Source organism: Hypomesus transpacificus, chromosome 19 (assembly GCF_021917145.1).
Source record: "Hypomesus transpacificus isolate Combined female chromosome 19, fHypTra1, whole genome shotgun sequence".
Lineage (NCBI taxonomy): Eukaryota > Metazoa > Chordata > Actinopteri > Osmeriformes > Osmeridae > Hypomesus > Hypomesus transpacificus.
The window spans coordinates 6400018-6417301 of record NC_061078.1 but is presented as its reverse complement, the minus strand read 5'-3'; positions in this window follow the sequence as shown (position 1 = coordinate 6417301).

Sequence of the window (17284 nt, the reverse complement as noted above, 5' to 3'; positions counted from 1 at the left end):
GTTTCTTCAATTTTTTCTCCCGGTGGGAGTTTTTTCTGGGAGTTTTTCCTTGTCTTCCTTGAGGGTTTAGGTTGGTTGAGGGGCAGTTCTATGGGCGCATGTGAAGCCCTCTGTGACATGCTTGTCTGTCTGTGACGCGCGTGTAAAAAAGGCTATACAAATACATTTGATTTGATTTGATTTGACTGGTTTCATCACAAATCTGCCAAAGTGTACATTATGTTTCACTGCTACTACATGCAGCACTCCATGCTGATCAATCGACAGAGCTAGCTAACTGAGCTCAGGGCAAAAAAGTGTAATGTCCACTTAACCATTAATGACACAGCCTCTCCATAAAGTCTATGCTTTATGGCATTGGTCATATTTCATCTTAACTAACTCCTCAATACATCACCTGGCTTCCGCTTTAAAAACGGTAAAGAATTTACTAAAGGGATGTATGTATTTATCAATGGAAGGAACTTTAAAATATGCTGGCATCTTGCTCTGAAGGTTTCCTCTCACAGCTGTTGATGTTCATGCCTAGAATACACCTGGCCTATCTAGAATTGTCCACAATGGTGTCCAGACATTGCCCTTTTGAGCTTCTTAAACAGGTTATTTTCTCCCCTAATGTTGTTTCCTATTTTCCCTTCTCCTCTATTGATTGGACAAGCTTTGTGGATCGATAGATTGCTGTAGATGAGAGAGATTGTGGACCAGGCGGGATACCTCTCTCCAAGGACTCGCCTTGCTCCCTCTGAACTCTGCACAGGCTTTTTTCCCCCCCTTCAAGGTTATGAACTGAACATTTCATATTAAAAGTCAGGTGGTTGTTTGTTGGGGTGCAGAGTGGGTCAACCACATATGCTGAGCTGTTCTCATGGTGGGCTTGTTTGGTCACAGCTCACTGCAGAGCAAATCACCTTGAATCTATGGCCTGTTTAAGCAAGGATGTTTCCTGCTCTACTAATCCGATAGTCCTGTAGGTTGTGCCAGACAGTGAAGCGTTAGACACAGATGGTACAGACTGTTGGTACAGTATGGGGTTTAAGGGGATCACTAAACCATGATGCTATGTGTGAACGTTTTTGTGTATGTCTTTGTATTAGTACAGACATCATAGACTGGCAACAACATAGATATAAATACACGCAGGCCTTTTCTCATTCTGCACTGTTGCATTGAAGGAGGAGAGATGTGTACTTGACAGATTTCGCAGAAGCTGCTGTTTTTCCTGCCAAGGGAAGAAAGAGAGGTGTCAGATTTCTGCCGGTGCCATTGTGTTCGCTGGCCAATGACAGTGCAGAGGAGAAACTCATGACCTACTGAGCCTTCACTTATTCTCTCCTTGCGTCTGTAACAATCCGGTCCAACACTCCAAAGGCTCTGGTGAGTGGCAGCTCCACTGCAGTGCTGTCCATTTTAAATGACTGGGCTCTTCACCTGAGTCAGATGCTCCAGGACATTATGCAAATGTTCACCGTTCCCTACACTCGCAGACCTTCGCCGCTCTCGCTGACGATAATCAGCCGCGATTATGCACTTGTGGTTGCAAATGCATCTTCTGCAATTAAGCTCACAATTATCATTATTATCATCAGACAGAGAGAAAGAAAGAGAGATGGAACACAAGAAAGGGAAGAGACAGAATCGAGATAGATGGCTTATGCAACTCCGACGGCACACTTGAACAACGTGACCCCTGTGCAGAACACAGAAGTAGTTTCCCTTCAAACTTTCGACCGTAGAGAGATAAAGGTCAGATCACCACCTATGTCTTCTATGAAAACCTTTAAGTTTAGTCCCTCTAAACTAGCTTTGCTTTGATGCCTGCAGACAGCAGGACTGAATGTTATACTGTCCTTTGAATGTTATACTGAAGGCTATTCCCTATTCTGAAGGGCAGTTTGTCAACGGTTTAGTGAGCATGCACAAGGCTCAACATTCAAAATACCGCATTTCAATCTTTTCATTCCATAGCTAGTGCCCGGCTTCTTGTAGCAGATATAATTTCGCCATCCTGTTTAGTACATGTTGCAACAGTGTGGCCCCTATTACTGGGAACAGGGTCTCCACAGATAACAGCCTATTGGCGATGCAAAATATCTGGTTCAATATTTCAATATTTCATCATGCCCTCGGCGCAGAGCATTAAACATAGCTATTGCCATGGTACCATGATTTCTGTTTCTCTGAACTATCCATATGGTTTCTCTTTCTCTCTCTGAGTCTGTGTGAGGAAAAGCTCAACAGAGGAAGTGAGGTAGGACTCCTGTGGCTAGGCCACTGCTGATTAGGGCTAAGTGTGGGCGTGGCCTCAGCAGAGCTGATGCTCTGACCTCAGGGCTAATGACTTCACACGCTAGGCTTTGACACATCAGCTGCAGACCGTTCATTTATGACCTTCTGGCCTCAGCACGGATGGAATCTGATAGATTATCTTCATTTAACGGCTAATTTTCAAAGAAGATATTTGGTTTATTTATAGTTGTTATCGTGAGTCATTATTATGAGTCATTATCATGTGGTATTATCAGAACACATTAAGTCAATCCAGTGCACAACACTGTTATACAGCTTCCGTGTTCTTACGGCATGCACTGATCCTCCATCAAAAGGTTACTTTATTTACACATTTGATTCATATAGTTGCTCTTGTCTTTTCGGCAAGCACAGCTTCTGCCTTCTTGATGTCTAAACAGAAGATTTGAATGTCAATCTCTTTCTCTCTGTGATTACACTAAAGTTTAAATAAACCAAACCCAAGCTTGCTGAATGAAGGTTGCTGTATAATTTCCTGCTCTCAGTCAAATTCAAATTGCCTGTAGGGGGCCTATAACAGGTGTGTAATCTACATAACGCAATCACAGCATAATAACTGCAATTACAGAAACAAGAAATTGCGATTGCAATAAAGGATAAGAAAAGGAGCACGTGTTTTGTCAAACACTTTGGCACACCAGGACTGTTCACGACCAAACGGCAGTAGTTATCATTTAGAAGAAAACAAAAAAACTAAAGTTCTGCCTTAATTTTCTTAATGTGCAGGGCTGCGGGTTGTTTTACATTTTTCAATGGCATTGGATACATCCCCTAGGCCAAATAAAACTGAAGACAAATTTGATGTGGTGACAAAAGAGAGGGATAAGATGGAGGAGAGGACAGGGGCCTGTCTCTACTAATTAAAAGCGGGGCCACTGGTGTAGCAGCAGGGTTCTCAGGTTAACAAGGAAGGCCATAATGGAAGGTGTCAGAGGAGGAGGATGGTGGCCCACAGAGGAAGAGAGAGAGAGAGAGAGAGAGAGAGAGAGAGAGCAGAGAGAGAGAGAGAGCAGAGAGAGAGAGAGAGAGAGAGAGAGAGAGAGAGAGAGAGAGAGAGAGGAAAAGAGAGAGGAAAAGAGAGAGGAAAAGAGAGAGAGGGATAGAGAGATAGAGATATGGAGAAATAGAGAGATGGAGAGAGAGATAGAGAGAAGGAGAAATAGAGACATGGAGAGAGAGATGGAGTACAGTACATGATGGATGGACCAGGGGATGGGTATTGTTACAATCATTAAAGAGACATCTCACCTCACCACATAAATTACCTGGGATTAAATATTAACGATGTGTCTGTCCTGGCTGACACATTTGGAGATGTTGTCCATGATTTAGTCAACCCTAGATGTGCTGTGAGAAGAAGGGGACAGCGTGCATGTTCCACTTCAGTAATGATAAGAAACGGCTACCCTGTAAAAATAAAGGTTATGTTTTGGTGTGTAATAGGAGCCAAAACCTCATGCCTTTTCTGAGAGCGTATACATTTACATTCATGCATTTAGCAGACGCTTTTATCCAAAGCGACTTCCAAGAGAGAGCTTTACAAAAGTGCATAGGTCACTGATCATAACAACGAGATAGCCCCAACATTGCGAGCAGCCAAAACAAGCCAAGCATACATTGTGAAAAACAATAAGTGCCAAAGGGAAGAACCATAAGAGCATGCAGTTAAACAAGTTACAATAACATGAAACTCAAAAAGTGCAAGTGTACCTGTAGAAAAACAATCAACAGTAAAGATATTTCAGTGAGTACAAGAATTTAAATCTGTTACAACTAACCAACAAGAGCAACAAGTCTTTCAATAAGAGAGACTTGGAAGAAACTGACATCAGGTTTGCTTTGGTACATGTACATTCAGAGTCATCTAACAGTCGGTGAGAAGAACTTTTACTGTAGAACTACAATATTTTCATTAACTAAACCCTTGATTGAACTCCCAACTCTCCTTAATGTTTACGTATTAGTGTATTTGAGCAGGGCTGTCTATGATTAATTGCTTGTTTGGCATTGAGCTAATGCTAGTTAACCTGTTGCTACTAGGACTTCATTAGCTGAAGTGGTTATTGCAGACAACTGGATAGATTTGTCTGGGCACGGCTTCTGCTTAAATCAATAATCAAATTACATTAATTGCATTAATCTATAACAATACATAGTCTAGAAAACTAATGTTTGGTGGTCATTTTGTGTGTTGGGTCAGGTGAGTAGTATGTATTACCATGGTATGCCCTGCTGAGAGTAACAGGTATTGGAAAAAACATTTCCTCACGTGCCTTCACGTATTATGAGTTCTTTTAGATGTGTAAGTGACAGGTCTGTTTCAGTAATGGGAAATGCGTGAGAGGCATCATGGCCACAGTTGAGGTGTGCAGTGTAGCTGGACCAAATCGTTAAGACATCACCCTTCTGGATTGATCCTTGGGTTAAGAGCTTGGACTTCAAGGTCCAAAGCCCAAGGACAAAGGAGAGCATTTATCATCAGTCTTAGAACCCCCATTACAACATCCCCCTCCACTCTCCCCCTGTACACCACCCACCAATACCCAAAATGACCCCAATTGATTGCTTGGTCCAGGAATTATGGCAGACATGTGTTGGTCCAGGAATTATGGCAGACATGTTTTCATTATAAAGAAAACAACAGCTCCCAGTGTTGCATGAGGACATCATGTAATCCAACTACAACCAGCGAAGAGTGAATAACAAACCACAAAGTATCTTAAGCACAGCTAACCTGATCAAAGCTCCACATTAACAGCGCAGGAGAGTGTTGCCCTGCAGTCTAAAACCACTCTTGCAGACCCATTTTGAGAATTAATATTTGGCGTAATGGCATGATTAGCCAAAAACTGCTGACGTGTTTTTTTGGTCCAACTGTAGGAACAACATTAGTCATTAGGTGTAGCCACAGGGAACGGGAACTCTGGTGAAGACATTCTATCATTATATTAGGGGGATGCTTCTACTAGGGTTGTAATGGAATAAACACAGTGACTTAATGCACTTCTGAGTTGGGTTTCTCATCTTTCTTGTTGTTTTAAAAAGACCTGTCTGAAACCAGCGAGTTACTTAATATAGCCTATTACATGTCTTAGCTTAGTGAAGGGTTGATTTACATTTGAGTCCAGTTGGTTATCCTACTGTAGATAACTAAATTGACATTCAACGGCACAAACATGTTTTAATGTCATTAGGTTTAGTGTTATCATATTAACAATTGAACAACTGTTAACTTTTCCAGTAAATGCGATTAAAAAGTAGAGGAACACTCCAAAGGTAATCAAAATGACCAAAGTAACAGAATAAACGGTGGGGAAAAACATGGGTTTATGATAGTCCTTAGAGAAATAGGTTGCCCAAGCCCTTGCCTTTGATTTCAGCTCGAGTTAGAATGATATTATCAATCTGGAGGTGCGGCCCGACAATGGCGTTTGTTGTTGGCCCTGAGAGGGACAGAGTTGAGAGGGAAAGAAAGAGAGTGAGAGAAAAAAAAGGACAATGAGGGAAAATTGTCATTTGCAGTTTTTTTGGGAAAGGGAAAAAGACCGCCAAAGAGAGATCGAGATAAAGACTAAGAGAAAGAGAGAGGAGGGTGAGAGGAGAGAGAGAGCGGCCGTGGCATGAGTAAGGGTCCGTCGGCAGAAATAGAACAGCTCCCCAATCAATCGTTGTGCCGCGGCCTGCTGGGAAACTGCAGGGGCTCCCTCAGCAGTGTCGTATAAAGGAGAGGTCGTAATGGGCCAATACATTAGATAAATGGCATTTACTGCTATGGAAACGACTTGGAACCTGGCTGTAGGTTGCCCACTGAGTCAGCGGCCAGTACGTATTTATATCCCCCTCTTCCGCTCCTTGCTGTGTAATTCCCCTCCTACGCTCCCACACCTCGGATGATCCCCCTATCAGAGCTCTGGCCACCCACTCATTGGCCCCCCTGGCCCCCCTCCCCTTTGCCTGAGGTCAATGGCGTCCTGCTCCGAGGGCCAGGTAGGGGGTGTGAAGCTGTTTGTCGCCAGCACAGCTGGCTGCTCACTGCTTCCTGTCAACTGATTCCAGGCGTGCTTGGGCGGGGCGGGGGGGGGGGGGCTTTGTAAGGGGGGAGAAAGGAGCGAGGGAGAAAGGAGCGGGGGAGAAAGGAGCGAGACTCAGGGGGGGTGATGGCTCATGGAGGACGATGATAACAAAATAACTGTGCAGCCTCTGGCTGTTCAGCCCCACAGTGAAATAAATGATGTGGCTAACAGCTATAGCTAATAGCTGACAGAGAGCTGATCTGATACAGCCTGTTGTCGTAATGGGGGAGGGAAGGGGGGGGCTGTTGTCAAATTCTACGCTCTATAACAGATCTTATATTTTGGGGCCAGCTTTGATGTGGGTCCTGAATCGAGTAGGATGAGAGGGCATTTTAGGTTTGAATAAAGACACAGCCCTGTCTATTTTCTTCACACTTTTTTGATCTTCTAATGTCTTGCGTTCATTCCTGCCTCTGGTAATACCCAGAGAAGATTTCCTCTCTGGCTTTTTGTATGTCTACTATCTCTGCTCTCTTTGCTTCCAGCGTATGAATAATGAATTCCTTATTCAAAGGAAGCAGGCGATCTAGCCTGTACACGGTTGTCATTGTACGAGTGCTCACAACCCACAGACCCTTGTCATGTTCATGCTTCTCTGGGGAGCAATTTCAACACAATTTACCGGGCTTGAAAAACACGATGTCAGACAGGCTGAGTGTAGCAGCTAGCTAGGCTAGATGTTACAATACAACAATCTCGCTAAACCAATGTCAGACAAGAGGACATTTAAATGGAACTTCCTCTTAGTGATGGCTCTGTGTTCAGAACTATTCATTAAGCAAAGTGGGCCAACAATGGAATACTTAACAATGCAAATGTTTAAAACATTTTGCATTATTTATGAATGGGTTAAAAGCTTAATGGTTGTTTGGGGACTGCATCCTGTTGTGTATTGCACACTGGTTAATGCAGCCTCAGAGTCCACCTAATAGCCCAGTGAATTGATTGGTGTTCAAGGCTGCAGCAGTGTCCTCTTGTTCAATAGTTACATACTGTACTTTCTTCATATTAGAAAAAGCAACATTAACTTGTATAATTTGATGACGAGCTGGCATTTAGTGAATGAGTCATACGTGTCCTGTATGTCTTAGGTGATGTTTAAACACACCCACCCACACACACACCAACACACAACAAATGGGGGATGTAGAGCTATTTTAATCAGAGAGGGATGTTGAGGGTCAGCTTTTTATCCCGGCAAGGCTGGCACTATTTGACCTCTCACCTGCATGGTGCATTTCTCAGCTGCCTCACTGTCATTCTCACCTGCCTGCTGGGTGTGCTTGGGTGTATCTGCCAGTGTGTGTATTTAGGTATTTCTGTGTGTGTGCTTGTGTGTCTGCCTGTTGTGTGTCTGCCCATATGTGTGTGTGTGTGTGTGTTTGTGAATGTGTGTACATATAATTGTGTTTGTGTACAGCTGGACCTCTTGGTGTCTCCACTCTGCCCTGGCACACAGCACAGAGGATAGAATCCACGTAGCGTCTCCTTAACCCACACCACACCATCAAGCTCCACTGACCTGACATGATTTTCTTAGCTCTTATAGCTTCATCACAGTACTTCTCAAGGCAGAACAGACTTACTGTATTTGAAAGAAACTATAAAATACGTTTCTATTCTTAAAATGTGGTCAATTTTGAAGATTGTTGTTGTTGTAGAATAGAATAGATCCTTTTGATGCAGAGTTCAAGTGCTGTGTCCTCTGAAAGGCACACTTTAGTAAAGGCGATACAAACCCTTTTACAGCATTCGAAATGACTGCCTTGCCGTGTGTCTTGATCCTAGTCGGCTCTGTGTTCAGAGAGGTTGGTGATGTTCCCTGGAATCTGCCATGGGAGGGATCCCCTGTCACAAGTCTCATTAAAACAGCTCTGTCACCACATCAAAGGCTCCCTTTTAACAGAGGAGACCGCGATCCCTGCAAACACTCCCAACACACCCCGTGTGTACTCCACGAGAGAAGGCAGGAAGACTGAGGGATGGGAAAGTTAAGGTTTTGGGTCACTTTAGATCTTTGGTGGAGAGAAATAGAGGCTATTTAATGCAGAAATATGATAATCATCTCCTGGACCGTAAGGCATCAGGACTTTTTAATATCTCCCTTAGCTCAGGTGATGTATCTGGGGTGAGCTGCTCTCTGACACTTGTAAGCGACAGAGGTTTTTGTCAACTCAGCACTCACCAAATAGGAAGTCCATTCTTTTTAGCCTATCACTGACCGTGCAGTAAATATCTCAGAGAGAGAGAGAGGGACAGAGAGAGAAAGAAAGAGGAAGGAGAGAAGGGGGTGGACAAAAGAGAGAGTGAAAAAAGGGAGTGAGAGAATGACCTCGTTTGCACCTTCTCCAGGACCTCCTTTGTTTCTGCATTACTCTAATTGGGGCTTGTGCGGCTATGTTCAGACTGCACCAGATCCTGCTCCCCTCCCTCCCTCCCTCCCTCCCTCCCTCCCTCCCTCCCTCCCTCCCTCCCTCCCTCCCTCCCTCCCTCCCTCCCTCCCTCCATCATTTTGGATGAGGGAGATAGGAAGGGCACAGAATAGATTATGATCAGATAAGCTCCCCTTAACAAGCCTTTTCTCCTGCCGTAGCTGTCATCTCTGGGCAGAGTTATACTGTTGCTGATGTGATTCGGCCAGAAGACGGATTTTTGCAATGTCCTCTGAGAGCTTTCTCATTTCTCTGTTCTTCGCAGGACAAAATGAAAGCAGTAGACTGCAGAGATAAAGTTGCGGTGGATTGTTGAATCAATAGCCCCAGGTCTAGTTCCCTTCAGACCTGCCTAGTGGGTATAACTAAAGAATCACACCTAACAGCAGCAAATACTGTACTTTGGGACAAATATCTAAATTGTTCTTTTTGACTCAGACCTTGAGCACATACATTCCCAAAGAAGACCAGATATTACCCACCAAAATCATTTACAACCCTTATTAAGTTAGAACGATGCTACTTTTTTCCTAATCCTTACTAATGTGATAAATCACTGATTGTGTTCCTTCTTATCCAGATGAAAACTCCTGCTTTAGTCATCCTGACTGTCTGCAGAGAACACATTTGAAATCCACCCACATGCTTACTGGGATCATCCCACATCAAAGTACTCTGGGAGAACTTTGACTCAAGTCTCTACCGTGTGCTCTATTTAACGTTCATAAAAGAAAACAAGTCATAAACAACACACAGGTATTGTTAATAGCAATACAACAGACTCTACACAGTTACAATATGTAATCATGTATAACAAACACCACCATCACAGTGGTTAGGAGCCATGGACCTAGGAGAAATATACTCAAACTACCGTCAGATCTAAGCGGAAATGCAGGAAAAACCTCCTTTGTAATTCTTCAGTATACCTGGCGGTGTGTCTATCATAAGCATAATCATAACCATGACCATACTACCGTGCTACTGTATATAGAATGTGTGTATATAGTATTCACCACACTAAATTGTGTGGAAAGGATGCACCGCTGGAGAATTAGATGTCTTGTAGTTTGGATTTGTGGGACAAACCTATCGATTCAATTGTTCCAGGCTTGAGCAATTGAGCCCAGATAACTAACTGAAATAATTCCACTCTGTATTTGGACCCAAGAATAGCCTTTGTGTTCAGGACACCTTGTCTCAGGAACTCCTGCTAGAGTACAGCCTAGCAGAACACGTGTCACTTCCTCCCTTCCTCTGAGACCCTCCCGCCCAATTTGATGAGTCAGACATATGTGCGACTTGAACGAGATGTTTGAAGGTTAGTCAGCATCCTCTGACCTCCCCAACTCACTCTTGTTCTTGACGTTGATTAATTTCTAGCCAGGAGAGACAATTACGCCACTGCTCCATATCTCCACACCTTCTAGAAGAAGTCAGTCAATAATGAAACTCTCTGATTTACCATTGCTGTCCATTCAATGCTTTTCTTATTTATAAAAAAAAATACAGAAGGTTTTTTATTTGGATGTATTCTACATAACATGGCTCAAAATAGCAAAACAGGCCTTGGAATTGTGTGGTCTAAAGAAGAGTGACGCACTGTGAATAGACGTGCCCACTTTAGAGCTACCTGCGGTCTGACTGAAGGGGGGAAGGGGAGCTAAGATCAGCTCCACACAGCTATGAATCACAAGCCTTGGTTTTCTGACTCACTGGAATTATGTAAGCTCCTTGCATTCCATCAAATATGGAGGAATAAGAGGAAACCATTTATGAAACGTATAGAGTTCCCTTATCAGATCAACACAGGAAAAGATCCGTCGAAAGTACGTCGAAAGTGATGATGACAATGTTGCTGCTGCTGCTGATGATGATTGCTGATGACCCCTCTGGTCATTTGGGTGATTGATTTGCATTTTGAAGTGAACTATTCATTAAACTCTGCTGGTCTTTTCTTCAGATCACCTGTATTGATGTGAGGTCATAGAAACTAGATAAATAAATAAAAACTGAAGCATGAAGAGATTTCTGTGAGCCAAATAATGATATTGAATTCCACTAAGCCTGTCTCTCTGACTTTCCACAGTCATCAGGCGGCGTTAGCTGTGACACAAGTCACATTGAAATGATGGTGAAAATGGGACCTGTGTGTGAGGACTGTGTAAGTGACTCAGCATCTGCAAGTCTTCCTTTAGCCCCGAACCCCACTGAGTTAGCTGCCATGCTATCCCACCCTGATATAATAGAAACCAATTAACTGAGTGGGTGGCTTTACCAAAATCTTGATTTAAAATCGCGCTTTATTAAAAAGAGTTACAAAGTGCCAGCATACTTAACCTGACTGGTGGCGGAGATATGATAAAGAATGTAATCCGCTTGGCGTGATGTGATTGGCTTATCGAGTAATAGTCCCCCCACAGTGTGTGAAAACTCGCTTGCATTCCAAAATCAGTCTTATAGCTTCACTCCACCCCCAAGAAAAAATACATAAGACAAAACGTGTTTTTTAAGGGGGTAGGAAGTAACTTTAAATTTGTTTCCCTCGGCACACTAGAACAGTTCAAATCAATTGTCATATTGCTGCAGTGTGGGCTACAACATTATTTCACAGTCCTTCAGTGACCATGCATGTGCATTGATGGATACTGATGGAAAATCCCAACATAGATAATTAGTATACATATAAGTATAATACAACTGTCTAGCTTTGCTGGGGTAATAAGCCATCTTGTGCTCTGCAGTAGCCGTCGCAAGGTCCATTAGTTTGTCTTTCTGAGAAGCTCTTTCAAATGACGATGGCTGAGTGTCACTGTGGCTCCTCACACTGCCTGTTCTGAGCAGCTTAACCCGGGAACCCTGGGATGAGATATTAATGAGTTATTAATGCACTCGGCTGGCCTGAGACCAGCCCAGCCACACCTCTGCATGTCCTCATTGCCTGATCGTATCGAAGAGGAGGAAGAGTTGCCGGGGTTGTGTGAATATCCGCGTTTAGCCCCAAAAATATGCAGACCAGGGTAAGTCTTTTTTAACGGGAGGAGGATGGTGGTTAGTATGTGAGAAAAATAAAAACGATAAAGCTGTCTTAATACTGCATTTAGTTATGTACGATCAGGATAGCTCTGCATAACCTCTACATAACCTAATTATCTGACTGTACTTTGGTGTTCATACACATTAGTATTGCTGGCAGAATGACTTCATGACATCACACTCCTTAAGCCCCTTGTAAGGCATCTGCTGGGAGGAACAATATGGAATGATATACAATGATGTACGCCTAGGGTAGAGCTATACGATGCATCATAAACATTTGATGCTGAGCTTCAGTGTATTTTGTATGATTAAGGGGCATTTGTTGCATGCCCTTTCAGTATCAATGAACTGAAATGAAATTCAGGAGCTGTCCTGGTTTACCAGTTTCCCTTCCCCCACGTTCCCCCATGTTCCCCCTACCCCCTTACAACCCCCCCCCCCCCCCCCCTCCAGCGCTCCAGTCATCGAGGCTTCTTGTGTGTGCACTCCTTGACAGTGTTTATCTATGGATTACACCTTGTCTCCTCGTCTGCATGTCGCAGGCCAATTCCTTCCTGGGTCTTCTTGCTGAACAAGCACCTCTTTGGGATAGGCACTGCAGCACAAATGAGAAACTGCATCTTTTTAATATAGAATGTGACTTATATAATGGGGTTGTGGATTTATCATGTCAGAAATAACAGTTTTTCCCTTTTTCTTTTTGTAAATCTGCTGAATTACTTTAAACCCCCTTAGAATTCTGTCCGGTGATGAATGGTTTGTTAGATACTGTTTACTCTGAGGCGGGATAAAAACTCATCTAATGCATTTTATAAACATCTGCTTGTGGTTGTATATACAGGCATATCCGCTATGTCGTGAAATAATCACTTGATCTTAATACGAATCCAGTTGGCATATTGGAATTTGTCACCAGAATTTTCCATCTTCCTGCATTGTCGTACAGTTTTAATTTCAGCCCTGTAAGGTCACACCAGGTTGGATGTGTTGGCCAATCTCATGCATTTTGTCTTTCAAAAATGCATCACAAGACTTCAGCTTATGGCAGGATGAAAACACTGTCCATCTGGTGTGAATCCCAGCAACATCAGTTTTTTTATTTTGGATTATGGAGATTTTGTTTGTGAATACAAGCCTCAGGTCTTTTGGCAACAGGTGTGAGAGGTGCAGTGGCGCTGCAGAATCTTAACACTGATTATTGCATGGATTTATAAGTCATAGACACAGACAGGTGACATGTAAATGCACACAGGCATGCATGCATGTACACTCAAACATCCAACAATCCTGCACTACACGCACGCACACACACACACACACACACACACACACACACACACACACACACACGCACGCACACACACACGCGCGTGCAAAGCCCACAGCAGCCAATGCTTTCACAACCGAAACAAAAAAGGTCCTATGCTCCATCTAAACCCCTTATAATGAGTCCTCTCATCTCTCCACAGCACTGTTCGGAGAGGAGCTGGCTTCTCGGCTGACACCCTGGCAAGAAGCACCGACCACCCCTACTCTCACTCCTTCCAACAGAACCAGCCTGAAAACCCCATGAAGTGCTCACTGGGTCTTTTCCTCCTCTGTCCGGAGTGCCACGTCTCGGAGATGTGAACAAAGCTCGCGGGGGGTGGAGAGGGTGTGTGGCGGAGGCAAAAGGACTTCTTAACTGAATCAGACTCAGTCAGCCGAGACGGCTGGAAACGTCTTCTCCTTTGATTCCCCAGGGGAGGAGAGGGCCAAAACAAATGAAGTCTGACTCCTTTATTTTCTCTGGGGTTCTGTAGGACTGACCCGAGTTGTCCCTCGGCCCGAGGGGATCAAGCAGTGATCCTCTGCTGTCTGCCCGCCCGCCTGGCCTGTCACAGCAACACAATAGGCCAACTCCAACTTCATTCTCTTGCCATGACAGAGCAAGGATAGCCCCACATTCTCTCCGTGATGAGGGGAAGGCTTCATTAACAGTGTTGTGTCTCAGATCTATTTAATGATTAGAAAGCATTGACCTGTTAATATCATTGCCTGAGGAATGCCATGATGTGTTTTAACATTTTTTATTTTTATTTTACACCGTCAAATAAAGATCTCAATGAAAGATGAAAAGAAGAATAAAATATTCAAACATAAAAAAGATGTTTCCCTGCGAAGAAATATTTGCAATGAATAATTAATAAGACAATGAAAATACACATAATATCCCCAGTGAAAATGAGTCCACATTATTCATGTAACAGTATACCCTTTGTTTTGTCTCATAAAATGAGGCCCAAACCTTGTAAAATTGGTTGCAAAAATTGATTTACAGTTTACACTGTAAAAACTGTAGGTATCAGTGTAAAGCATCTTCAACACTCGTGACTAGCTGTTGGCAGATCCACATGTGTGATGGATATCAACACACCCCGCTTTGCAATCTCCACATACCAGCTTTCTGTCAATCATCTTTGTCCCACGAGACACAACAGAGACATGGCTTGGTGGATGTTTTCTTTCCAGGCATACACCACAATCCCTGTTTCTCCAAACCAAACCACTGTAACAAGCCCACTTGCATGCGCTGTAAACGCTTACGGCCGCTGCTATTTTCGGTCATCTTGTCTAACGAGGAGATGTGGAACACCTGTGGAGTGTAGCGCTGCAGTGGTCTGCCCTGTCATCCTGTCTCGGGCCCTAATAGGCAGGTGGCACCTCCCATCAGAACACAGATATACCGGCAAGGACACAGCTGTTTTCACAAGAAAAGAGAGACAGAAAAGAAAGAATAAAGAGAGAGAGAAAGAAAAAAAGAAAAAGACACAATAAGACTTCATGTCTGAGGGGCTGTGCTAATTTGGAACATCCTAAAACCTTTGTGCCTTGTTCAAATCTATCAGACAGGGCGGTTATTTAATTACATTTTAAATAGACTCTGAATGATGAATTAAATCTCTCCACTGTTCTTTTGCTAATCAAAACCTGATTAATCCATTTTTAATCATTGCTGACAGGGGTATCCCTTGATGTTTCATTCAACCGAAGATGACGTCTAAAGCCGCTGTGCACTCCGGCCAAGGTCCCCTCCATCAAGATTCAGACAACAAGTTGTAATGACATGCACAGGAGATGTGAAGGTCACCTGAGATGTGAATGCAATCAGGGGAGAGTTTAAGTTCCTTTGGGCCTTAAAAATAGCCTTTTCTCTTTTTTTACAATGTTTCAATACCCATCTGATGCACCAGCTTGACTTTAAAGGATAGAAGGGCGGACGGACGATCTATCAAACTATCTCTCTTTCCCCCTCCAGGGTCTGTGTATCATTATGGGAAACACACTGGTGGTGGGACATCCATTTCACAGTGTAACCAAGCAGACTGCTCTGCGTTTATCTATCTGAGAAATGGCCACCATAAAACTGCTAGGCTCCTTTCAAAATAATGTTGGAGAGTAAGATACAATTTCCCCGCATTACGGACTGCTTTTTCTGGAGGGGGCCAGTCAGGAGAATGTATTATTGTTATAAATGTAAGTCATCCACACAGTCCCCGGTGTCCTCTGGGCTGGAGTCACGGTTTGAAAGAGGATGGTCTGTGAAAAGAGAAGGAGAAAATAGAAGAGGCCTTTTGTTGCGTTTTTTTTTTCTTGGGGGGGGGGGGGGGGGGTGGGGGGTGTATGAGAGAACATAAGAGGGGAATCTCACACAGGTCTTTTGTATACAGGCTTCCATGAGTGACAAAATCCTGGAAAACAATAAATTAGCCTTCAAGACCTCAGATGTCTTCCGGAAGCTCTGTATGCTTCTGTGGTCTTGACGACTGACTTCCAATTGTATCAAGCAGCCTAAGACATTTTCAAGGTTTCTTAAGCAGAAGTCTGAGGAGTATGAATAGGCAACAGTGATGTCTTGTCAGTCTGCAATGTGCAAAAATCTCAAATTCATGAATAAATAAGAAGAGCAAAAATGAATCTGCATTATCATCCAGGGATTACATCCCCATCCTGCCGCAGCAAAGGAAACCGTGTGGTTTAATACTCGGGTCAGAATGGTAATGTGTAATCTGCCTTGACTAATTGAGTATAGGATTTTGAATAGTGTTGAGAGGAGAACAAAAAACGGAATGCATCTGAAAACCTAAAAACATTTTGGTGGGGGGTTGTGTGTGGTGGAGGTAGGCGGTGGGGTTAAGTGTGGGGGGTTTGACTATCTATTGACAGCTTACTGCGAGAGACGGCATCCTCAACATTAGAGTGGGTGTGGAATCTCAATGCAGCCGGGATGGCTGGTAGATGAATTGTTTAGAGAACAAAACCTTGATCTCGTCAGATACACGCTCTCTGCCTCGGTGGCTGTCACGTTTCTCTCCCACTCTGTCACTCTCAGGAGTGTGGCTCCTCTCCTACACTGTGGGGGCGGATGGCAAACCGCCTTCCTGCTCCCCTGGTTTTCAAAGAGCATGGACATGCGCTGTCCTTCAAAAGCAGCTTTTACATAGAACATCTCTTCCGTTCCATTCACTCTAGCCTGTCTCAGCCTGAGTGCCCAAGTATCATAAATGGGTGGTGAGGTTTACTCATCAAACACAGTTCTCTCAGAGATAGAATAAAGTGTAGTGTCGTGTACTGTAAGGAGGTAACAGTCCTCCAGAGCACTGAGGGAAAGTCTTGAACCCTCTTTTCTGTACTGAAGCCCTCTATTGTTATGATTTTCAATAACATAAGCTTGTCCATGGCAGTGGGTTTTCAGGCTACACCAGTTCCTCAAGCGCTGAATAAAATTGTTCCCCCAAACACCAACATCCATAGGCGATATATTTGAACCAGTTCCAGAATACGGATGTGTTATTTGTGGGAGTAGTTCAAGTGATGGAACACACATTGTTATAGTCAGACCTAGAGGGAAGGTTACAACATTGAAGGGACAGTGAGATCCTCAAGGCTCAAGTCCAAGGTACAAGAATATTTTATTTTCTGACAAAGCCAACAAAAAAAAGCTTTGGACACCTTTTTCACAGTTGAGTCAGTTGTAATTTTTTTATGAGCCTCTCTTATTCATGTCACTGCACAATGTTAGTCTTAGGGAATTGATGGGTAAACATCTCCTGTTTTGCTGACTTCTTAGCATGTTTGTGATGTGCCCTATTCACCTCTCCACCTGTACTGACATATGTAGTTTTCTTGCTGGAGTTGGGGTGAATTAAAAGGCCAGGAGTGTTGTGTCTACAGTATACAAGGGGTCAGGGGGAAGACGAGCTACTGGATCTCAGTCTGATGACTACCTATGAGACACCAAGGATTCCCACACAAACACACCAGGAGTTACATACAAGCATCAAATATACTCAATTATTCAGTCAAAGGCCCAAAAAGCCAATTTAGAGAATGCTGGAAAACCTGTACTTGATTATTGCAGATGTGAATCTCACACACAGTGGAAACTATTTA